This window comes from Paramormyrops kingsleyae, chromosome 15, assembly GCF_048594095.1.
Source record: "Paramormyrops kingsleyae isolate MSU_618 chromosome 15, PKINGS_0.4, whole genome shotgun sequence".
NCBI lineage: Eukaryota > Metazoa > Chordata > Actinopteri > Osteoglossiformes > Mormyridae > Paramormyrops > Paramormyrops kingsleyae.
In genome coordinates this window covers 2,065,046-2,072,690 of record NC_132811.1, presented here as the reverse complement: position 1 = coordinate 2,072,690, position 7,645 = coordinate 2,065,046, and the positions used below count along the sequence as shown (strand labels likewise).

General features: G+C 42.5%; 1 long non-coding RNA gene across 2 annotated transcripts; it reads left to right on the top strand.

The window, feature by feature from the left end:
• Window positions 1-1,858: 1,858 nt before the first annotated feature.
• On the top strand, window positions 1,859-5,235 carry LOC111860200 (uncharacterized). Of its 2 annotated transcripts, none has more exons than XR_002841987.1 (3): window positions 1,859-1,935; window positions 2,249-2,668; window positions 4,433-5,235. It is a non-coding gene; the product is annotated as an uncharacterized lncRNA (long non-coding RNA). The 2 variants fall into 2 exon arrangements; XR_002841988.1 differs by having other exon boundaries at window positions 4,354-5,235.
• The last annotated feature ends 2,410 nt before the right edge of the window (window positions 5,236-7,645 follow it).

Sequence of the window (7,645 nt, the reverse complement as noted above, 5' to 3'; positions counted from 1 at the left end):
GGTCCCAGATGTTACGATCAATGTATAGCTGTTTGAGGTTGGTTTTGATGACCTCCTGTGAGAAGCTGGAAGCGGTCAAACCATCGCGGAACATGGCCAGTCCATCTGAGCTGATGTGCGATGGTTGTGGTGAGGGTGGGCAGGTTCACCTCCTCAGGTAAACGGGTTGCTGTGCTTCTCGTCCCAGCTGATGTCCAGAATCCTTCTCCAGCAATTCTGCTGGTGGGTTTCTTGTACCTTTAGGTACCTGCTGTGTATGGTCCAGGATTCTGACCCATACAGCAGGGTGAGCAGCACTGCACCAGAATTTTTGTTCTGGCCTGGAGGTCATGGGGTGTTTCTCAATACCAAGAAGGCAGATCGTACTTGTGGTCTTGGCAAGAGTGGTCTGGGTAACTTACCTCCCAAGAACAAACTTGGGGTGCAATAAATCTCGGGATTTGTCTCGTTTGGCGACCTTGGGGTGGGGGTAAGAACCACACCCGGGGATTTTTACCGTTCTCTGTATCTGTGTTCTTGAGTATTGGAATTGGTCTTTGGAAGTGGAAGATGATGTAAATCAGGTACATGAAAACACCAGTATGGTCAAATACACATATTCAGAAACAGCCGTGGTTTTCAACAACTTCCCAGCCCAGCTTGCGCAGCTGAGGACAGTGTACTGCAAAGGTATGGGAACTGCTCCACATGTGGCGGGAGGGAGGACGGACAATCCACACTGCAGCTCCAGTGAATGTCATGGCATGACGCTGGTGGAAAAAAGTGACAATCCACTAGGTGGCTCTGAGACAACGGGGAAGATATGAAATAAAAGGATCATGAGGGATCAAAACGTAAATGGGGATAACAAGAACTAATGTCAAGAACCATCAAGTAATACAAGAGAACAGGGCAACACAGGGAGCAGGACACTGCGAGGGCACAGAGTAACAAATTCGCAGTAACGTATCACAACGACCGACTAGAGGAAATACACACAAGGCTAACAAGACATAATGCAGAACAGGTCAGAATAATAACCAAGTTAACCAATCCATGAAAGCACAGAACAACGAGCAACAGATGGAATCAGGAACACTTAATTAACAGAGAAACTAGGAAACAGACAGTAAAACTAGGAAAAATAAACCACACACTAGGGATACAGAACAAGGCTAAGAAACCAGAGTAGAACACAAACAGGGCAAACCTAGTGCAAGAAAACTATAATACAAAATGACAAACACTGGGCAATAAAAATAAACAGATGAGGCTGCTCTCTAGCCAGTCTCAAGCCCATGACCAGAGAGTTCAGTCTCTAAGCCACATACTTAGAGGGAGCAGGGAAAACACACTAGGGCTAAAAGATAGGGAGGGGAAACGTGGGATGGCCAGCAACACCTGCTGGCCAAATGGGGAAGAGACCCCAAGATCAAGGTTGGATGGCAAGGACCCTGACAAAAAATCAGGGTTTATTTAACAAAAGCAACAGAAATTGGGAATCAGAAAGTAAAGGAACCACGAGGGGTCAGACACTTATAAAACATAAATTAAAGCACAGAGCAACACCAGGAACCACACTGCTAAAGGCAGGGAGGAACACGGGAAGCTATACAATAACTAACAAGGAAAACTATAATGAATACAACCAATAAATGCATAGAAAAGCTGGGAAAATGCCATAATCAAGCAAGAGCTGAACAAGCTTCAGATCTTCCACACGCGTAACTGTCAGGTTCTCTTCCGCTGAGGTTTTCAAGGAGAACTGGAAACCAAATAAGGACAGGAAGGGTCTTCGGCTCCGTATCTATTATTAACCGCCACTGAACGTGTGACAGCGGCGCGCTGCAGAGACGCCCCCTGGCTGTGAAGCATAAAAGCGCAAGTTCGCAGTGTCGCGTTCGGCACAAGACTGTCCGCTTCTCGCTGAACGCGAAATACAAAGTATAGCCTCCAGTAAGTATAAATGCTACATTTAGATTCTTTTTTGGTCGTCGACAAGAACAATTTGACTGAGTAAAACCAAACACCATGTCCAAACTATCTTCACAAATGGTGAAAATGTGTGTTTATATCACATATGGTCATAACGTGTAGACTAAATAAAACGATTAACTTTGCTTATGGTTTTAACTCTCTTGAGTGTCTCACGAAACAATGGTGTCTAAATAAAAAGGGCAAAAATGTAAATTTTATGCTGTTTGTTTTGGAAAGTGGTATAATATTTTCTGTGATGGCTTAAAATATATATTTCATTTCACAAACCTAGGTTTCCAACGATGCTCAGATGTTTTCTGCTTAAGTGATTTAAAGAAGGAGATCTTTACTGTTTTCACCACAAGATTGGAATAATTACGTCCCCCTTTCACGTTTAGTGAAGCAACACGCTAAAACAGCACATTTCAGGCCAGATGGCTTTGAAACAATATGATTTTTTCATGATTTTTTCCCCCGACTGATCTTCCAGAGGTCTTTAAACGGCTTAACTTTTTTGGAGAACAACAATAAAGACGACGAACAAAACACGAATAGATAATTATCCCAAAAATGGAGTTCACGGTTATAGAAACGATTCCCCTTTGCTAAGCAGTGAAATGTTTTTTTTCTGTTTGGAAATGAACCACATTTGGCATCCAAGTGTATAATAATGGATCTGTCCGCACGGAGGAACAATCAGGGGATCTCAGAGGTACAGTTAAACATCAATCGCCATCAGGTTTTTGTAACTGACAGTGTGTAATTCATGCTTTTATTAACCGTTATCAAGAAATTCTGCACTGCAATGCTGTCCAGTGTGCTCGTTCTGCTGTACAGTGCAGGTATTTTGCAGTTCACATTTTAACCAAGCGTATTCCGGCGTCGTCACAAGCTATAGATTCTTAAATTGCCAGTTTTGTAAGTTTAGATTGGCGAATCGCACATGACTGCCCGCCTGGTGCCGTATCTCGCTGGCTCCGCGCCCGCCCTTCAAGAGGAATGTCTAAGGCACTTGACATAAATGTTATGGTTTATTATATCTGACAGACTCAGCCTTTCCTTGTCAGCTCTGTTTTAGGAGCAGTAAAAGCAGGGATTGCAGCGCCATTCACAGTAATGAATTTATTTCAAAAGCAAAAATGCTTCACGTATGCACCAGACCATGCCCAATGTGGTGCATAGACCAAATGATGCGACATCACATTCTCCGGTGGCTCAGAATTCATGGTGCCCAATGTGGCAATATTTGCTTGACATTTCGAGAAATATCGCCACCGTTCATTGGATCAAAAATAATGTAAATTCACTTGTGCTTGGCTGAAATTTGTATGTATAAAGAAAAGACAATACCAGTGTTTTTTATTATTAAAAAAAGGAGTAGTATTGAAAATATTGTACTCTAATTACACAACATTATTAATAAATAAGCAATTCATACTGAGTTTCAACAGATTCCAAGAAAGCGATTTTGATTAAATTAAACGATCATATTAGTATTGACCTGCTAATGCTTGACCTGATATTAGAGCAAGGTGTCATTTTTCAAGGTAGTCAGAGTGTCTTGATTTAGTGAGGAGGTATTGACTGATGATTTGCTGAGAGAATAATTACAGCTGCAGAAGTGGGGAAAACTAGGATAAGCATAGAGAGGCTTTACCGGGACAGAAAAGGTAAAAAGCAATTCTGTTATAAATAAACATAGATTCTATTATAAGCTAACTGTTATAAAGTAAGGATTCACTAATTAATAGCCACTTTGTATAAATGGGTAAATGTTTTTGACTGAACCATAAGCGTGTTATTAATCATAGAAGGGGTGTGTAACATGGAATCAATTCTTAGCCACTCATAAGGACTGGTACACAGGATGAAAGTTGTTTCTTAAAAGGAACCTGAAAAGCTCTTTCATGCTCTGTCTGCCTGTTAGTTTCGTCTCTCTGGGCCAGAGGCTTCAGCAGCATCTTCAGCAGTGTTCGCATGGCTCTGTGTGTAAAGGCATGAAACTGATCATGAGCAGAAGCCGTCTGAGTGTTCCGCATATGTTGTGAGCTTGGTCTGTGTCAAACATCTTGTAGCTCCATTTGTCAGATTCAATTACGAAAGAGACGTCCCAGAATAGCCTTAATGTGGCATTGACCCGTGTCAGTGACAGACTGCATAGTCATGAGATGAACCCAAAGAAGGTCACATTAATGTTCCGACGTGCTCATGTTCTGTGGGACATCTGCGACGGACGAAAAAAAAACTCACAACATAAAGTGACTAGTTCTGTACAATGTCTTGCTGAAATGGAAGTTGTCTGTCTCATCCACTGAAATGATCATCAGTTCACGACTGTGACATTTCACCAGCTTAGCTTAAATGCTAAAAGGTAGCATTCACTGGGATTCTTTCCAGGCATCGTGTGGTAGTCGTGTTTTGGTGGATGAAGATGGAGGTCCAGTGGCTGAGAATGCATCACCTTTCACCTGTTTAGGCTTGCCAGATCCGGCGGGCGGCATGACTGAACACGTGCTGGGAGAGTACCGCCGCTCAGGAGGGCATCGGAGAAATTCCTGTCATCTAGCGGACCGGAGGGTGCCAGTATTAATAAGCCCATATATTCACTCCCCTGACACTGCAAGAATTCAGGCTAAATATATCAGACGCCCCCTCGGCCTCCGCCCCCTACCCCCCCTGCATGCAGCCATGTTCACGGGCATCCAGGGCCTCTCAGCAATGCCAGCTGAGGGCTGGCTCCTTCGGCCTGGCATCTGAGAGTCTGGGCAGGAATTGCTTGTGTCCCAAACAGACCTCTCTGCTATTCCGAAGAGTAATCAGACAGAAAACTCACTCTGAACATTGTTAATATCCATCTATCCATCCAATCATCCCTCCATCTTCTCATCCTGGTCAGGATAACTGGGGAATATTTTGGGAATGAAAAATAATCCAAAATCCATCCGTCTTCTAAAGCCTCATCCTGGCCAGGATCAGTTGGAGCTCATCCCAAGGAACACAGGCCACACGACTGGGCATGCCATAAACAGGATGTTTGTTCATTACGGCGCTGTAAATATGTATTCAGCCATAAATTAATTTTTATAGATGGTGGAAACATGATTATATTTTGAAAAGTTCTCCAGGGGTGGTGGGTTAATGACTGCACCCTGCCGCCATGCTTTTCTCTCATCTGTATATGCGTCTGTCCCAAAAGTAGAGCATGATGGGATGTGTGCAAAACATTCCATAAACATTCCATAAGCATTCCATTAAAGCATCATACCTGTTAAGAGTAAATAGAGTGTCATCTCTGTTTTGTTTCACTCCAGAATTTCATATTTGACTCTTCTTACCACACTAATATATTTAACATTTTTTGACAATTATTGTTGAAAATTCTTAAACGTGTTTAACTGGAAAATATATCTTTAGAGTGTGGTTAGTGACAGGCGTACACCTGGACTTGCACCATACTAATTAATTATTTTTTAACCCTAATAATCAATAATAAATTCCAATAATAAAGCAATAATGATCTGAAGTAGGCATAAAGTCAGCATACTCAGGAGCCACAAAGGATGAGCTGTCTTAGAGTCAATGTTACATCGAATATTACAAACATATCAAGTTCCTTCATCCTGATGACAAACAGCATGTATGTCTTTTCATGTCCTGTTCATATTTAGTCTTAAATAGCCATTGAAAGCAGCATATAATTCAAATTATGCAGATGAAAACAGATAAATTACTTGCTATAATTTTTGCCTTAATGCGAATTTGTGTTGATCAGGGAATACTTGTAAATGGTAATCAGTGAGTAATTCCAGGTGTCCAGGACTGCTAGCTGCACAAAGTTACCACGCATCCTGTTGCTGGTTTTATATTCTCCACTGACAAGCATAACAGAGGTCATGTACTGAAACACCTCTGAGCTGGACTTATTTCTTCTGTAGGTTTGCCACAATAGTCCTTTATCCCACTCTAACACCAACGCAGCAACTCCACAGGGTCCATCTAAGACGAGACAGATCCCTGGCTGTCTCAGCACCAGTATCTAGCAAACCCATCCATCAGAGCTGTCTAGAACTGTCACACTGTTCCAGGTGTAATAGTCTATCAAACACTACATTTATATTGAACTTTATTGACATTCAGCAATCATATAAAAATCGTTTTGCACTGAATAGGACTGCACCCAATTTCGTTGTCCTTGTACAATGATAATAAAGATTTGGATTCTGATATAGTCCTCAAATATATGTTCAGTTTAATACATACTAGCAATTTAATATTTAATCTTCTTTTGCATAATGGAAGTTGAGTAATTAAGTTTAGTAAATGGCAGTTTAGAGGGCCATTTCACATAACTTCTCTAATTACACCGAGATACAAGCCCACACTGAGCAGGATGACGATGGCAGGTGACAAAGGAATGAATGTGTCACGTGTCAAGCAGGGAAAGTGCTTGGTTTCACGATGTTCCGTCAGGACACTGACACATTGTCTAAACTGGCTAAGCTATAACTCTCCTGTCACCTGGTTACATAAGGCCACTGCTGGGCTTGTGACATGGCTGCACCTGAGAGGTCAAAATGCCTTCGACTGTCAGGACTAGAGCAGACGTCCACAGTCAACACTGACTCAACACATCTGATATAAGCATATCTGCTATTAAAACATTTAAGGAAAAGGATAAGAGAGGAGATACCAGAACAGTTTCCAGTTTCTTACCCATGCAATAATTTACTGCAGAGCAAGCCGTGTGTGACCTACCTCTGCCTGCCCAGTGCTGGGCAGTGGTGACCCTGGAGTCACATGCTGGATGTACGCCATATGAAGGCTCAAACATCTAAACTGCATGACTCTGGACAGTGAGGGGACGCCTGAAGCTGAACCGATACCCTAATCAGACAAGAAAATCTGAGGACCCCCCCAGAATTAGCACCATGTCATCCTTCCATCCATTTTCTGTGCAAGTTTATCCTATTCAGGGCCGGGGGGGGTCCAGAGCCTATGGGCACAAGGCAGGGACCAACCCAGGATGGTATGCCAACCCATCAGAGAACACACTCACACACACACCTATGGGCAAGTTGGCAACCTCAGAATGTTTTTGGACTGCGGAGGGAAACCAGAGAACCTGGAGGAAACCCCACGACGACTCAGGGAGAACAAGCAAACTTCACCCACATGGAATCCTGGCAGACTCGAACCCAGGTCCCAGAGGTGTAACACCACAGTCCTAATCACTGTGCTGACCAGCACTATGTCAAAAAATGAAACGTATTGTAAAGTAGTCAATACAAAGGTTTTAATTGACAAATTGCTTAGGACAACCGAAAAAAATTCTTTGATCAGGGTTGTATTAGCTGAGGTTAATTTGACGAATTACGGTTAAAGAGCAACTGGAAGAAACAGGACTTGGAGATTTTTTCCCCCCTCAGATGATCCAAGATTGGTTGTGACAACCTTAAGACGATACCCTGGTTTTCAATCTTTAAAATTACTTGACAAGGTTTGCCCAATAAACACATAACTATATAAAGCCCTCAAATTGGATAGTTATCTAGTTTGTCCCAAATGCACCATTATCCAGATAATTCTGATGACCCTGAATTGCAGAGGGTTTGTAGGTTGAATATCCACGGGCCCAATAAGGTAGCAGGTTTCACAGCTCAGCCCAACTTTTTCTGAGTGGGGGGAAAAA